This window comes from Lathyrus oleraceus, chromosome 4 (assembly GCF_024323335.1).
Source record: "Lathyrus oleraceus cultivar Zhongwan6 chromosome 4, CAAS_Psat_ZW6_1.0, whole genome shotgun sequence".
Taxonomy (NCBI): Eukaryota; Viridiplantae; Streptophyta; class Magnoliopsida; order Fabales; family Fabaceae; genus Lathyrus; species Lathyrus oleraceus.
In genome coordinates, this window is record NC_066582.1 from 57,236,477 (window position 1) to 57,254,731 (window position 18,255).

The following is an 18,255-nucleotide window of genomic DNA, read 5'->3' on the forward strand; positions in this document are numbered from 1 at the left end:
GTTGATAAGTGGACAAGTATTTCCCTTATACTTTTCAAAGTCAGGGACTTTGAACTTCATAGGGATTTTCACATTCGGTACCAAGCATAGCTCAACAACACTCTTACCAAATAGGTCATTTCCTATCAACATCTTCAACTCCTTTCGCAACTCAAGGAATTGATCCTTCATTTCATCCATCTTCTCGTAAACATCTGGGCCCTCAGATGGCTCAAAATGGTAGATGGTGTCCTCAACACGGGGCAAGGTATGAACAACTGGAGGAGGCACAGACATGACAGGGCTAGATGCCGACATAGAGACAAAGGTAGGTGCAAACCCTTCAGGCACGAAGTTTGGTGGCATTCCCCACGAGAATCCAGCAGGCATGGACATACCAGATTGGCTGGTAGCAACAGGAATAGTCGAGGTAGCCACCTCGGAAATGACAGTCCTCTAGGGAGGAGCTGCGGGAGTTGGTGAAGACTGATTCTGCGCAGCAAGAACAGACTCCATCATAGCGATCAACCGTGAAATTTCGTCCTTCAGCTCTCTGTTCTCTTGTTCCAAATGTTCCATGATTCTGGGTTGATTGTTGTGAGTGTTATATCGGTGAGTCAGCTTGGCTGAAGCATAGAAGAATAACTGATAAGACAATCTAGCGACAGAAGACCTACTATGCAAATGATGCATGAAATGCAATGTTTTTGTTTATTTAATTTCAAGGAACATATTGTTTTATTTGCAAGTATATAATAACAATAATAACAATTTGATTGACCATAAAATCTCTTTTATTCATAAAAATTTGGGAGGATTACACTGGGTACAACTTTAGAAACCAAAGTACAAATATAAGAGAAAAGGAAACTAATAAGGATCCCCTAACAACATTATCAGATGATCTGGCTGCGGGCGTGTACTTCCTTTGGATGCATCGAATCTCAGACTCGAAAGAGGTCTTCATCTGAGCCTTCTCAAGGACAAGCTGGTCAACAATCTTCTTCCAAGCACCGGAAGGCTGAGGCATACTGTCGTAACCTGAAAAATACAGTGTGCGAAAAAACAACCGGCGAAAGAAAATGACAGAAGAGTCGCCACCGTGCGTTATTTATCCCAAAAGAGGGAAAGGAAACGCTCGAAGTAAACCTGAAAAGAGGAAAGGAAAGACAAGGTCGCGTAACCAAATCTTGGGTTCGGGAGTCGGTTATGCAAAGGGAAGGTATTAACACCCCTACACATCCGTAGTACTCTACGGGATCCACTTTCGTAGTTCTTGTCTAAAGGGTGTGAGTTTATCTTGTGTTGTTTACTAAAAAAGGGGTTAAATGAAAATGACTCGCGCGGATGTCGCATCCACTGCATACGTATCTCATATGAATATGAGAATCAGAGTCTTCGTAGCTCGGCTGACATATGGGTTGGGGGGATGTGTGCTCGCTAAGACATCGCGTCTTATGCCTACGTATCTCATCTGGAATGAGAATTAGAGCAAGCCGTAGTTCGGCTAACTACGGGGTTATGGATTGGGTTTTGGACGAACGACGTTACCACGCAATCTACCGGATGCTCGACCTTTGGAGACTTACTCGCCTGTAGTGGAAGGAGTAAACGTGTGTTTAGGAGAAGAAAAATCAATGAAGGGTTAGGGTTTGGGATGCTCATGCAAAAAGATTCCTGGACGAAGGAACCTGTAAAAAAAAAACACACACACAAAAACATTGCCTCCTATCGAGGTCTTCCAGCTAGGAAAGCAGTAAAATGCGGGAAAAAATGTAAAAGTACCACGCGGATAAAGATCCGAAGTAACAACAATTAGAGGAATGGGAAACCCAGGGATCCTTCCAAGCTAAACACCATCAAAGAAAGTGAGTCAGTACAGGTAATCGGAATAAAACCTCCAGGCGGTATCCCACAAATAAAGTGGAACACCAGGCAAACCATCTCTGCAAAAGTCATGTGAGCCCTCACAAAAACTCAACAAACAGGTTAGAGACAAAAAAAATAGGGTAATCAATGGTTGCCCCCAAATCAAAATGTAACCACATGAATCATGCCATTAAAATTCACAAAAAAGACATGCATCAAAAGGGTATCAAATTCACCCATAATACCTCAAACATTCAGAGTATTCAAATTCAAAGCTCAAAGGTAATGGGAATAAGGGCAAACCTGATTGGAGAGCTTGATTGAAATTGAGTTGCACCCGTGAGGTTTACAAAACAATCTTTAGGGTTTATGTGAGGCAGAGGTGATTCTGTGCAGTTGAGTTCCCTTCAGGGTTTGGAGGCTGCTCTGAACTCCGTTAGCTCTTCTCTCACTATCTTTTTCCCCAGGGTTCTTCTCTCACTATCTTTTTCCCAAACAGGGTAATAGGAATAGAATCGCCTTTTGTTTCACTGAAACTCTGAATTTATAACTTGATTTTTGTGGACCTGTGGGCTCAAATGAGAGAGGTCCAAGTCCAAGATTTTTTTCTTTTATTTATTTATTTATTTACTATTTATTTTTTTCGTTTTCCGTTTTTTTTTCAAAACACGTGGGCTTTCGCCTAGCGAGCATGACAGCTCATGAACAAACCTTTGCTCCTTCAAGATTAACGTTTTGACTGACGAATAGACCCCTGTTGGAAGTAACTTAAGTTTTTCCCTTGTGTTGACTGATCATCTAAATAAAGCCCACAAAGTGTCCTGGATGATGTTCAAGCTTCTTGGATCCGATTCCGATTGCCATGATGAAATGCAAATGCTAAGTGACCTAAAAATGAATGCATGCATGAGGTGTAAAGCGTATGCTTCCAGGAAAAATGAAGGGTAAATTTTGGGGTATTACAGCTGCCCCTATTCAATCAACTGGAGACCTGGAAAGAAGATAGCAGCGGCTTTCGTGCTTTCGAGGTATCAAGGGATTGAATACAATAAAAGCCCGAAAATTTGCACTGAAGTGAAGTGAAGTAACAATGCCTGTCAGAATCGGAAAAGAGGTGGTCTTGAAAGAGGAATCCGTATGGTACGGTGAGAGTCAGTCTGAATACCGAAAAAGAATGTTAACCTGGATACCAAAATAAATGGTAACACAGAAATAACCATGGCCTGAATGCCGCTCATCAGTCTGAATACTGGAAATGACTTCGATCTGAACATCGGGAGATATGAGATTATTAATATCGGTCTGAACACCGAGAGGCTGGCCTGAATGCCACAAGTTGCGTCGACCTGAACATCGGAAACTTCTTCAATCTAAACATCGGAAAATTGGCCTGAATGCCACAAGTTGCATCGACCTGAACGTCGGAAGCTTCCTCGATCTGAACATCGGAAAATTGGCCTGAATGCCACAAGTTGCATCAACCTGAACGTCGGAAACTTCTTCGATCTGAACATCGGAAAACTGGCCTGAACGCCACAAGTTGCATCGACCTGAACGTCGGAAACTTCTTCGATCTGAACATCGGAAAACTGGCCTGAATGCCACAAGTTGCATCGACCTGAACGTCAGAAACTTCTTCGATCTGAACATCGGAAAATTGGCCTGAATGCCACAAGTTGCATCGACCTGAACGTCGAAAACTTCTTCGATCTGAACATCGGAAAACTGGCCTGAACACCACAAGTTGCATCGACCTGAACGTCGGAAACTTCTTCGATATGAACATCAGAAAACTGGTCTGAACGCCACTTCGGTCTGAATACTGGAAACTTCATGCCTGTCGGCATCGGCAGAAATAGGGAACGATAATAGAGGCAGCGCATGGGCCAATGACACTTGCTGGGGATAACAAAGGTAAGTCATGAACAATCTTCAGTCTGAGTACTGGAAACGACTTCTGGCTTATCACTTGGGATACCGAGAATGTTTTATACTTACATGCGTATGTTTGAATTTTTCAATGGCGTAATGCTCCATGGAAATGGAAATGCTACGCAATTTGCAATGCAATATGATTCTACATGCAGGGATGCAAAATGCTGGGTAGAATGCCAAGCCGAGGCAAGGGAATCTGCTGGGGAAATGATCACCATCTTCTGGACCCTGGCAAGGCTGCTGGAGATGCACAGCGCAAAGAATTCTATGAGGAAATGACCCGCCACACGGTGTTCTAGTAATGACGAACTACCGAGATTCTGACTGGGGAGAGAACGGCACTGAAAACCTGCTGTTGGGGAAAGCGATAGTGGTTCTGGCAACCACGATCTGTGAGAGATGACTCAGCAGGGGAAGCAAACACCGATATGGTACCGAAGTTCTGCTTCAAGGAAAGAAACCATGGATCTGGCATTGGGATTATCGATCTGGCCTCGAACTCTGAGGAGCAGCCGCTTCTGCTGGGAAGATACAGTCTGACACTGTCAACTCCGCTGGGGGTATATAGTTTGACACTGTCAACCCTACTGGGGAGTGTATAATCTGAAACCACTGCTTGGGGGGGGGGGGGGGGGGAGGTACAGTGGTGAGAACCTGCTGGGGATTGAAGAATCCAACGCTCTGATCAGCTCTGCAGGGATAAGATACCGAATTCGTCTGTTGGTTGAAAACATTCACGATCATCTGCAGGGGATTTTAAGGAAATGCCCCGAGGGTACCTGTTCTGAATAGACGATCCAAAGCACTTAAAATTTACAGCAATTTTAAATGTTTATTAAGCATGTACCTGTAAAGCTCTTATGTGTCATGATGCAATGTTTATCAAAAATTTGGACGTCATTTTTGCAAACAAAACAGAAAAATGAAAATGAAAACAGAGATATACTGAATAACATGATTTTATTGATTGAACGACCTCCGAATAGGCATTTACATCAGGAAGCAATCCCTGGAAAGATGCAATCGCACAACAGATAAAAACAGACATTAATCTAATGGCAATGTGAAATGGATTTCTATTGGGTTCCAATTCTGCTATGACTTGCTCGTCTTCAAGATCCTCTAGATGATCAGCTTTCTGAAAGAGTGATTGGACTGTTTCCTATCCTTCAAAAGTTTCCAGTCATTGACACGAGATGAGATTCAGAACTACTCAGAACGCAGTCATTCGCTTAATCCCTAACTTTTGCCTGGATCGTCCTTTTCGGGTTTTCAATCCACCGGGATACCCATTTTTGCCTAAGTTGCCTTTTCAGGTTTTCAACTTACCGGGTGTACAATCTTTTCACTTTTAATCCCTAATTTTTGCCCGAACCTTTTTCATTTTCTTGGTTCGCCGGGATGCCCATTTTTGCCTGGACTACTCTTTTTATTGTCCAGCGGGTCTATTTCATGCGAAGTATTTTTTAACTGCGTCTGAGTTCACCGGGGAAGTGAAGTTTTCACCATCCATCGTTGCAAGCATTAAGGCCCCACAATAAAAAACCTTGGTGACAATATACGGTCCATCATAGTTAGGAGTCCACTTGCCCCTGTGATCTGTCTGAGGAGGAAGGATCCTTTTCAACACTAAATCTCCGACCTGGAAGCATCGAGGACGCACTTTCTGATCAAAGGCTCTCTTCATCCGACTTTGATACAACTGCCTATGACAAATGGCTGCCATTCGCTTCTCTTCGATAAGACTAAACTCATTGAACCTTGTCCGAATCCATTCAGCTTCGTCTAACTTGACATCCAACAGGACTCTTAGAGAAGGAATCTCCACTTCAATAGGTAGGACTGCTTCCATACCATACACAAGGGAGTAAGGGGTTGCCCCGGTCGATGTACGTACTGAAGTACGGTACCCATGCAAGGCGAAGGGTAGCATCTCATGCCAATCTCTGTACGTAACGACCATCTTCTGCACAATCTTCTTTATGTTCTTATTTGCTACCTCAACAACGCCGTTCAACTTAGGGCGGTAAGGGGAAGAATTGTGATGCTGAATGTTAAAGTTCTGGCACAACTCCTTCATCATTTTGTTGTTGAGATTAGAACCATTATCACAATGATTCTTTCGGGAATCCCATAGCGACAAATGATTTCTTTCTTGATGAATCGAGCAACCACATGTCTAGTGACCTTCGCAAATGACGCTGCTTCGACCCACTTGGTGAAATAGTCGATGGCAAAATGGATGAAGTGATGCCCATTGGAAGCGGTCGGCTCAATCTTTCCAATCATATCGATGCCCCACATAGCGAAAGGCCACGGCGAAGACATCACATTCAAAGGATTCGGCGGCACATGCACCTTATCAGTATGAATTTGGCATTTATGGCACTTCCAAGCATATTTGAAACAATCAGATTCCATGGTCATCCAGTAATAACCTGCTCTCAACAATTTCTTAGCCATTGCATGTCCACCGGCATGAGTACCGAAGGAGCCTTCATGAACTTCCTACATTAACATGTCTGCTTCGTGTCTATCCACGCATCTGAGCAAAACCATGTCGAAGTTCCTCTTATACAACACATCGTCTTTGTTCAAGAAGAAACTTCCTGCCAATCTTCTCAAAGTCTTTCTATCATTGTTGGATGCCCCTGAAGGGTACTCTTGATTCTTCAGAAAGCACTTGATGTCGTGATACCAGGGCTTGTCATCAACTACCAATTCAGCAGCAAACACATATGCGGCCTTATCAAGGCGCATCACGTCGATTTTGGGAGCATGGTTCCAACGGATCACCGTGATCATGGAGGATAGAGTAGCAAGAGCATCTGCCATCTGGTTCTCATCACGAGGTATATGGTACAACTTTATTGTTGTGAAGAAAGTCAACAGTCTTCTCGTGTAATCTCTGTAGGGGACCAGAGTAGGCTGGAGAGTGTTCCAATCACCATTCACTTGATTGATTACCAGAGCTGAATCTCCGAAGATGTCCAAATTCTTGATTCTCGAATCAATGGCTTGCTCAATACCCAAGATACAGGCTTCATACTCAGCTTCATTATTGGTGCACTCGAAACTCAGACGAGCGGTGAAAGGCATGTGGGCACCTTTCGGAGTTGTAATGACAGCACCAATTCCACTTTCTCTGGCGTTGACGGCCTCATCAAACATTAAAGTCCACTTTTCTTCTGGATCAGGTCCCTCTTCAACAACTGGCTCTTCACAGTCTTTCATCTTGAGGAACATGATGTCTTCATCTGGAAAATAAAACTTCATCGGCTCATAATCTTCAACCGGCTGTTGAGCAAGATAGTCTGATAGAATACTCCCCTTGATGGCTTTCTGGGAAGTATACTAGATATCGTACTCTGTCAGTACCATTTGCCAACGAGCAACTCTTCCGATGAGAGCTGGCTTCTCAAATATATACTTCACTTGATCCATTTTGGAGATCAGTAAGGTTGTGTGATACAACATGTATTGTCTCAATCGCTTAGCAGCCCGTGCAAGTGCACAACATGTTTTTTCAAGCATTGAGTATCTCGAATCGCAATCTGTGAATTTCTTACTCAGGTAGTAGATGGCATGCTCTTTCCTACCTGTCTCGTCGTGTTGACCGAGAACACAACCCATGGAATTGTCTAGTACTGTCAAATACATAATCAGCGGTCTCCCTGGGACCGAAGGCACAAGGATAGGAGGATTCTGCAAATACTCTTTTATCTTCTCGAACGCCCTTTGACAATCATCATTCCACCTGATAGCCTGATCTTTTCTCAAGAATTTGAATATTGGCTCACACGTGGCTGTTATGTGAGAGATGAACCTTGCAATGTAGTTCAACCTCCCTAAGAAACCACGAACTTGTTTCTCTGTTCTTGGCTCAGGCATTTCCTGTATCGCTTTCACTTTGGCCGGATCCACCTCAATCCCTTTTCCGCTAACAACAAAACCCAGTAGTTTTCCAGATCTCACCCCAAAAGTACACTTGTTCGGATTAAGCCTCAGCTTTAATTTCCTCAAACGCTCAAACAGTTTCTGCAAATTCACCAAATGTTCTTCTTCTGTCTGAGATTTGGCAATCATATCATCAACATAAACCTCGATTTCATGATGAATCATATCATGGAACAGAGTCACCATCGCTCGCTGATATGTTGCTCCGGCATTTTTCAGACCAAACGGCATTACCTTGTAGCAGAAGGTGCCCCATGGGGTTATGAATGTTGTCTTCTCCATGTCTTCTGGTGCCATCTTAATTTAATTATAGCCAGAAAAAGCCATCCATGAAGGAGAATACCGAGAACTGAGTCGTGTTATCCACCAAAACGTCAATGTGGGGTAAGGGGAAATCATCTTTAGGACTAGCCCTGTTCAGATCCCGGTAGTCAACACACATCCGTACCTTTCCATCCTTCTTAGGTACCGGAACGATATTTGCAACCCATGGCGGATAATTTGTGACTGCTAGAAACCCTGCATCCAACTGTTTTTGCACTTCTTCCTTTATCTTGACAGCCATCTCTGGTCTTGTTCTTCTGAGCTTCTGCTTGACCGGAGAACAACCTTCTTTGAGCGGCAAGCGATGTACCACGATGTCTGTGTCAAGCCCTGGCATGTCCTGATAAGACCAAGCGAAAATGTCAACATACTCTTGCAGCAATTCAATCAACCCCTTCTTCACATTGTCTTCCAAAGCAGCCCCTATCTTGATTTCTCTCTTGGCGTCCTCGGTGCCGAGATTAATCACTTCAACAGAATCTTGATGCGGTTGAATGACCCTTTCCTCTTGTTTTAATAACCTGGTAAGTTCTTCAGGGAGTTCACAATCTTCATCACCCTCTTCTTCAGTTCGAAAGATTGGATTTTCAAAGTCGAAGCAAGCCATAGCAGAACCGTTATTAATAGGATCCAATGATGTGCATCTGCATGAGTGATGGTATGTGCTTATGAGTGTGAAAGAAAAAAAAGTGGAAACTAAACAAAACATTGCCATTTTTTTTGAAAAACTGCAAAAATAGAAAGACAGGGAACGAAATATTTGAATGCAAAAAGACGTCCTTTATTTATGATAAAAAATGCAAGTGTCACATAGATGAGCCCTACAATGAGTCATTACGCCCTGGCGGAACGTAAGACTTGGATATGCATGAATAAACAAAGAAAATTACTCCTCCAGACAAGTGGCTTGGACAATCTCCTCAGAAGACCAATTGTTGAGAACTTCACCCGGGATCCTCGGACGCACCCAGTTATCGATGTCGCAATCACTATCCCCATCTTCATTGTTGACCGCAGAGACTAATTTGACTTCTCCTTCAACCATGTTAACGTTGGCTCCATCATGCTGGGGCATGGGATTGTTGATGACATTAGGAGATGGTGCAAAGTTAACGGCCTTTGAATCAATGAGGTCCTGAACTACGTGCTTAAAAGCTTTGCAGTTCTCAATATTGTGGCCAGGTGCCCCAGAGTGGAAGCTACACCTAGCGTTGGCGTCATAACCCACCAGAAGCCTACCAACTGGAGGAGCCAGAGTGCGCAACTTCACAAGTTGTAGTTGTTGAAGACTAGAAAGCAACTGAGCATACGACATTGGAAGAGTGTCGAAACGCCGGTCCACTGTCCTTGGCCTCGGTTGATAGGCGGGTCTGTTACCTGGTTGTTGTGGTTGGTACTGAGCTGGTTGACGCTGTGGTTGTTGTTGTAGTGGTACTGCATCTGGAATGGTCACAGCCGCAACATACGGTTGCTGATGATAGTTCTGAAATTTATTCCTCCGGTTATCCCTGTTCTGATAAGAAGATATGGCACTTGCATCCCCTTCTCTCCTCTTCTGTCCCTGAATGAACGGCTTCTTCACCCCTGATGAGGATTCACCTCCACTCTGGATCTTGCATGTCTTCAAATAGTTCTCCACCCTCTCTCCGGTAGAGACTACATCAGCAAAGTTAGAGGCATTGCAACCCACCAGGCGCTCCAAATAAGGTCCTGGCAGAGTATTCATGAACATGTTAGCCATTTCCTTCTCCAACATAGGAGGTTGAACACGGGAAGCTGTTTCTCTCCAGCGTTGAGCGTATTCTCTGAAGCACTCATTGCTTTTAAGAGACAGATTTTGAAGTTGAGTTCTGTCCGGAGCCATGTCTGCATTATACTGATACTGCTTCACGAAAGCCTCAGCCAAATCCCTCCAGCAACGGATGTGGGCTCTGTCCAGCCTTATATACCATTCCAGGGATGCCCCAGCTAGGTTGTCCTGGAAAAAGTACATAAGCAACTTTTCGTCATCGGAGTATGCAACCATTTTACGGAAATAGGCTTGCAAATGGGTCTTCGGGCAAGAGTTGCCATTGTATTTGTCAAATATCGGGACCTTGAATTTCGGTGGCACTCTCACACCTGGGACCAGCCCCAAGTCAACAACATCTACTCCCAGAGGATTCTGTCCTTTCACTGCCTTCAACCTCTCTTCCAATCTTCTAAACATGGGGTCCACACCATGACCCATACCAAAGTCTTCCTGCAGCAAGGGGAACTGATCGTCCTGATCATCATGAACGGGCTGTTGACCGAAGGTGACATGTAGGATTGGGATAGGCCCCGGTCCATTGGGTCCATTAGCCTCTCCAGCTGGAGGATCAGTCACCGTCTCTGGTTGAGCAGGGGGATTCCTTTGTATCATCTGCCCGAGCTCTTGCTGTCCCTGAGCCACCCCTTGAACCACATCCACGAATTGATTCATGCGGATTTTCATCTCGGTGAACTCTGCCTGTAGGCTTTCCATTACTCTCTGTTGGTTTCTTCGGGTACCGTACCGGTGAATGCCTGGGTCAGCTATCCTGATAATGGAACACCAAACAAACTGAGAACACTGTGGCGGTACCTATTATGCAAGACATGCTAATGAATATGTAAATGCAATGACATGTTTATCAATTCCAAAGGTATTCTACCCCCTTGATCCCAATCTCTCGTTAGATAAACGATGTAAAAAAAAAGACTAAGCCGTTGATGAGAACCAAGAAAATTTCGACTAGAATCAAGTAGAAGATATAAACCCCACAGAAATGGATAAACATGTGTGAATGATTATGAATGCAAAATGATGTGATGCAAAATGATGTGAATGCAGTGCAGTGGCATGGGAATCAGGAACGCTGTATTTGCTTGAACATCTGTCAGGTTGCACTGTCTGGAGAGAAATTAAGAGCACACCAAACAAAGGTCATGGGATGGATCATGTTATCCTTAATATCAACCACCCATTTTGGTGGATTATGGTTTACACCTTATCAACACCCAAGTTTCATTGATATTAAGGATACCTGATCGGATCAACCATGAATCAAGGGTTTGTTGCAAGTCACGAGCATGGAGTTTAGGTTAAGAACCACCCACAAGGAGTGTACTAAGGTTTAAACCTGCCAAACATGTTCTACAAAAGGTTCCCATAGTCATAATCCCATCTTTCGGATATTATCGGAGGAACGACTACTCGTATTCCAAAAATATTCTCAAGAGAGACTCTTATGAGTGTAGTATCGCGTAACAATCGTATCAAATCTTACACTTGAACGACTTTCGCACTACGTCCTACGAATAGGCCAAGATGGGTTTGGTAAACTAAGGTCCTCGGCTTCTAAGGTCTATATTGGAAAAAGTAATGTCTAACCACAACTTACTTGTGTGACATTATTGATCCCAACACGACCTCCACCAAGTGAATGGGCTTGCAAGTCAACTTGCTAAGGAATAACTACACACAAGTCGACAAGACTATGCCATTCTCCTATCCTAAGTGCACTCGAGTTCGGGTATAGAACTCATCTCACAAAGATCACCAAGCAGCCATAGCCAGCCAACAGATACAACAATGATATGTACACAATGCAATAGGGTAAAGCAGGTAAATAAATAACTGTACAAAAGCATGAACACCCAATAAACAAACAAACTACGAAAGCTAGGAGGGACTCGCTTAGGGAAACCGAATCCCCAGCAGAGTCGCCAGCTGTCGCAACCTGAAAAATACAATGTGCGAAAAAACAACCGGCGAAAGAAAATGACAGAAGAGTCGCCACCGTGCGTTATTTATCCCAAATGAGGGAAAGGAAACGCTCGAAGTAAACCTGAAAAGAGGAAAGGAAAAGACAAGGTCTCGCAACCAAATCTTGGGTTCGGGAGTCGGTTATGCGAAGGGAAGGTATTAGCACCCCTACGCATCCGTAGTACTCTACGGGATCCACTTTCGTAGTTCTTGTCTAAAGAGTGAAAGATTATCTTGTGATGTTTACTAAAAAAGGGGTTAAATGAAAATGACTCACGCGGATGTCGCATCCACTGCATACGTATCTCATCTGAATATGAGAATCAGAGTCTTCGCAGCTCGGCTGACCTATGGGTTGGGGGGATGTGTGCTCGCTAAGACATCGCGTCTTATGCCTACGTATCTCATCTGGAATGAGAATCAGAGCAAGCCGTAGTTCGGCTAACTATGGGGTTATGGATTGGGTTTTGGACGAACGACGTTACTACGCAATCTACCGGATGCTCGACCTTTGGAGACTTACTCGCCTGTAGTAGAAGGAGTAAACGTGTGTTTAGGATAATAAAAATCAATGAAGGGTTAGGGTTTGGGATGCTCATGCAAAAAGAGTCCTGGACGAAGGAACCTGTAAAAAAAAATAAACACACAAAAACATTGCCTCCTATCGAGGTCTTCCAGCTAGGAAAGCAGTAAAATGCGGGAAAAATGTAAAAGTACCACGCAGATAAAGATCCGAAGTAACAGCAATTAGAGGAATGGGAAACCCAGGGATCCTTCCAAGCTAAACACCATCAAAGAAAGTGAGTCAGTACAGGTAATCGGAATGAAACCTCCAGGCGGTATCCCACAAATAAAGTGGAACACCAGGCAAACCATCTCTGCAAAAGTCATGTGAGCCCTCACAAAAACTCAACAAACAGGTTAGACACAAAAAAAAATAGGGTAATCAAGGGTTTCCCCCAAATCAAAATGTAACCACATGAATCATGCCATTAAAATTCACAAAAAAGACATGCATCAAAAGGGTATCAAATTCACCCATAATACCTCAAACATTCAGAGTATTCAAATTCAAAGCTCAAAGGTAATGGGAATAAGGGCAAACCTGATTGGAGAGCTTGATTGAAATTGAGTTGCACCCGTGAGGTTTACAAAACAATCTTTAGGGTTTATGTGAGGCAGAGGTGATTCTGTGCAGTTGAGTTCCCTTCAGAGTTTGGAGGCTGATCTGAACTCCGTTAGCTCTTCTCTCACTATCTTTTTCCCAGACAGGGTAATAGGAATAGAATCGCCTTTTGTTTCACTGAAACTCTGAATTTATAACCTGATTTTTGTGGACCCGTGGGCTCAAATGAGAGAGGTCCAAGTCCATGATTTTTTTCTTTTATTTATTTATTTATTTATTTTTTCCATTTTTTTTTCAAAACACGTGGGCTTCGTCTAGCGAGCATGACAGCTCATGAACAAACCTTTGCTCCTTCAAGATTAACGTTTTGACTGACGAATAGACCCCTGTTGGAAGTAACTCAAGTCTTTCCCTTGTGTTGACTGATCATCTAAATAGAGCCCACAAAGTGTCCTGGATGATGTTCAAGCTTCTTGGATCCGATTCCGATTGCCATGATGAAATGTAAATGCTAAGTGACCTAAAAATGAATGCATGCATGAGGTGTAAAGCGTATGCTTCCAGGAAAAATGAAGGGTAAATTTTGGGGTATTACACATACCAGAGGAAGATGGACCCCCTGGCTCTCTCTGTCTCTTCACTACTCAGTCTTCAAGAAGTTCAATAAGCGCGTCTTTGTCTTTTGACTCAAGCTGCAACTCCTCAGGCTTTCGGCTCAAATCATGGAACCATTCTTCCCACATATATCTCTCTTGCTTCATCTTGGCGAGTGCGTCTTCCAACTCCTCTACATCTTGGTTAAGGAGAGTTGATGGCTCAGCCACAACCAAAGACATAAGTCTTTCACAAGCATACGACATCTTCAACTCCAAAGGTTTCTTCTTCACCCAAATAATGTAAGCTTCCACAGCTACACAGTTAAGCGGACCAAGCTCAGATCTTCCTTTCCTATGCACATTATGCCAAGCATGTATCATCCTTTGCTTCAAATGTCGGGGATCTTTACCCTCTTGATAGAAAAGACCTTCTAACTGAGTGCTATTAGGTTTGTATCTCAAGGGGAACCCAAGTTGACGATGAGCCAAAGCAGGGTTGTAGTTGATTCCTCCTTGTGTACCAATGAGAGGCACATTAGATAACTCACCATAATAATCAATGATATCCATGCTACTCAATGTAGAATCATACCAAACAATATCATCATTAGTGAGAGACATGAGTCTTTGGGACCACCTTAGACATTATTTGTTCTCCAAGAAAGCAGGCGTCTGAGGTAAGTGCGAAATAAACCACTTGTACAGAAGAGGAACACAACACACAATAGTCCCACCACCTTTAGAATTCCTCAAATGCAAAGAGAAATACATATCACCCAACAGAGTAGGCACATGATTCCCAATCAAGAAGGTTCTAATGGCGTTAACTTCAACAAAACCGTCAATGTTAGGGAACAAAGCTAAACCATAGATAAGCAACACAAAAATGGCTTCAAAAGCATCCACACTACTGGCTTGAGCAAAGACAGTAGCTTTACCAATGAGAAACTCATAAGTCAACCCAAACATTCCTCCCTTCTTCACCCAATGAGCCTCAATCTCAAACTTCTACAGATGAAGAGCTTCAACTATGATATGAGATCTGGGAATCTCCTCCAATCCACTAAAAGGCACCTTGTCAGAACCAGGTATCCACAAGAGATGGGCATACTCCTCTAACATAGGCATAATCTGATAATCGGGAAAAGTGAAACAATGGTAGAGAGGGTCATAGAACTTAACCAAAACACTCAAGAGTCCTTCAACCAAATTAGCAGATAACACAGATAAAAGCTTTCCATGACGTTGCTTGAAGTCCAAGGGATATAATACAAAAGATGATAGCTTCCTTAGCTCTTTCAAATCAGGACATCTGAAACTGTACTTCTTAGTGTTCCTTCGTTCATAATATATGGTCTGAAAACATTTGCAAATAAGACCTCAGTTCCTTGAAATTTATTTTTCTGTGATGAATGTTATGATGTGCATGTATGCATGAATACAACAATCACAACTAGGGATCACACACAAGGAAAACATAAACAAAGGTCAAGGGATGGATTAAGTCAGCATCAAGATCAATCATCCATTTTGGTCGATTATGGTTTTCAACTTATCAACACCCAAGTTCCATTGATATTGACAAGACTTGATCGGATCAACCAAGAATCAAAGGGTTTGTTCTGAGTCACGAGCATGGAGTCAGGTTAAGAACCATCCCAAAGAAGTGTACTAGGGATAAAAACATGTAGATCATGTTCTAAAAAGTTCACAGAGTCTTAATTCCATCTATCGGAAATTATAGGTTAGGATGACTGACTCATCAACCTATAATATTCTCAAGAGAAACTCATCTGAGTGTAGTATCACGTAACAACAGTTATCAAGTCTACACTTGAACAATCGTTGCATTACGTCCTAAATAGGCCAAGTTGGGCTAAATGTTCTACGGTCCTCAGCTTCTCGGACCCCAAATCAGAGAAAGCAATGCCTAACCACAAATAACTTGTGTGACATTAATAGCTTCAAAAGGGTCTCCATTGAGTAGATGGGTCTCCAGCCAACTTGTTAAGGACTACTCCACACAAGTTGGACATGACTATACCATCCTCCTATCTTAATTTTACTCAAGTTCGGGTTAGAACTTATCTCACCACTCAGAGATCACCAAGCACAACCGATAAACTATATCACATAAACAAGTATACAAACATCAAACATACAAATATATACACACATAAAAAAGTAGGCTAAACCCACTGAGGACTACTCCCCAGCAGAGTCGCCACTTAATTTCTATAACGGTAAATTCATGACCATCAAACTATAGATAAGTTTAACGTCAATAAAACTAGAGTCGCCACCGTGCTTTTATTGTTTCCAAAGGAAAAGGGAAAAGTACGAACAAAACCCAAAGATAACAAGTTTTCAAATCAAAACTAATAAAATTCCAGAGATTAAAGGTACTCCTAGGTACTCCTAGGGAGCCCTTTCTTATGTGTTTATGTGTTTTTGGTATAAAAGATGTTTGAGAAAAATAGAGTGTGAGGATGAGAAAAGAATTCATTGATTATATTTTTGTGTTTGACAAGACCTTTGGACTTATGCCTACGTACCAACATAAAAATGAGGGATCAAAACCTCGTAGTTCGTGGTAACAATTTCAAAATGGGTGGATTGCTTTTAATCAAAAATTAAGATAAAAGAGGAGCACAAAGAGCCCAAAAGTTTGAATGAGTGTTAGCTCTTTTTGTCTTTTGAAATTTTAAGTGAATATGATTAGATTTATTTATAAGTTTGATTTAAGAAAAGAATTTGAAAATTCAATGGCATAAGGCCAAAGTTTCTAATTGAAATAAGGTCAAAGTTTGAAATCACAAACAAAGAAGGTTTTTGAAAAAGGGGGAGAGATTTGAAATTTAAGAAGTGGGAGGAGATGAAGAGTCTAACCTAAGCATAAAATTTAAAAGTGACGAGCTGAAAAGATCTGACCAATGGGATGCAATCCAATAGACAAGAATGTCATATAGAAAACCCACTTTCCCTTTGGACTTTGAATCAAGAAAATATCCACAAGCAATTAGCAATATGAAGAGCAAGGCATCAAATAAAGATGGCCACATCCAAGCAAGCAAATCCCATAGCTAACAGTCTTCTTTGTCTTCTCATGTATTAGATGAAATACTCCTTTGTTAACTCAGAATAAATCATTAGACACAAGATCAAAATAACAGTTGTATATAGACCATGTAACAAATGAATTCAAGTGGATGCCGATACTTGCATCAGATGAAGGCTCAAATCACAATACTTGGTCTCAGAAATGTTGGCATTGGCCAAGTCCTTTTGCATATGAAATGTTACCTAATCCTAAGTCCAAAAGTTCAGATCAAACCCAACAGTCCACACAAACATTGTTTAGGTTTTTTTATTGTTTATTAGGTATATTAAGGTCCTAAGACCACAAACACAAACAAAATACTCAAGCAAATATATACAATCACAATATATGGCTCAAATGAGCAAAGTGAAAATGGCATAAAAGTAAACAAGTTAAATGATATGTAAATGACAATGAATGGTAAATGACTAGAAATTAAGTTGCATAAAAAATAAATGACTTGAGAGTAAAAGCAATATTAATAAAAGTTAGTCAAATGCTAGTTAATTAGATGTTAGTGATGTTTTGCTTTTCAATTGATTAAGTCATTCTTTGGAGAACACTCAACCATCTATTCACAAGCATGAATCCTTTAACTAAGACATCTTCCAAAGGAAGGAAAAAAGGCGAAGTTTCCATACAATACCATGAAATATGGGAGACTTACAATCTCACTTACTAGAATGCTATGCCTTTAGGGTCAAATTTTAGCCATATGTTAAGCAATCGTAATTGGACTTATGTAGAAGTCACAACTATCTGAGGCCGGGCAATAAAAATTTACGTGCTAATGCATGTTAGAGATTTGGTATAATGAACCAAACTCCTAAAACATACCACACTCTAAAAGAAAAAAAATATCAAAGGGTGGAGCTATCTCATCCATAGTTGTATTGGTTCATCTACCACAAGGTTATTGATGAACCAATTAGCCTTAGGATCTTGAGATTTCATTGGTCAATGAAAGGGATGGGAAATAATGGGATTGAAGATGAAGAGGGATGGGAGATGAGAGAAACACAAGTTGATCATGGGAGGAATTTTATCAAATTAAAACCACCCATTCATTTTGGGAGATGAAATGTACATTTTATCAATCCCCTAAACCCAATGATTTTAACTCAACAAAAGTCAAATCAACCTTGACCAAGGCCTAAACACATAGTCAAACATCACAAGTCAATAAAAATGGCTCACCATAATTTTTAGACAACTACTCAATTAAAAATCAAAATAAAAAATGCATTTAAATTCAATTTAATTTGGTCAAAACCTAAAATCTCTTCAAAACACAAAATAATTGGCCAAGAGAATTATCCTAGGTCAAACAAGGTCAAAGGACCTTAGACAAAAAATTTCATGATTTTTGAAAAGTCAGAATTATTTTTAAAGAATTAAAAATATGCACAAAAACATTTAATTCATGAAAAATATCAAATTTAATCCAAAAAATAATTTTAATTCAGAAAATGAAAGAGAAAAATATTTAAAGATTTTTGGTGAAAGTCCCATATTTTTTGGATTAAAAATGAAATTAATATGAATTAAACAAAAAATCAGAAAATAAAAAGAAATTCAAAAAAACAAGGGCAACTAGATC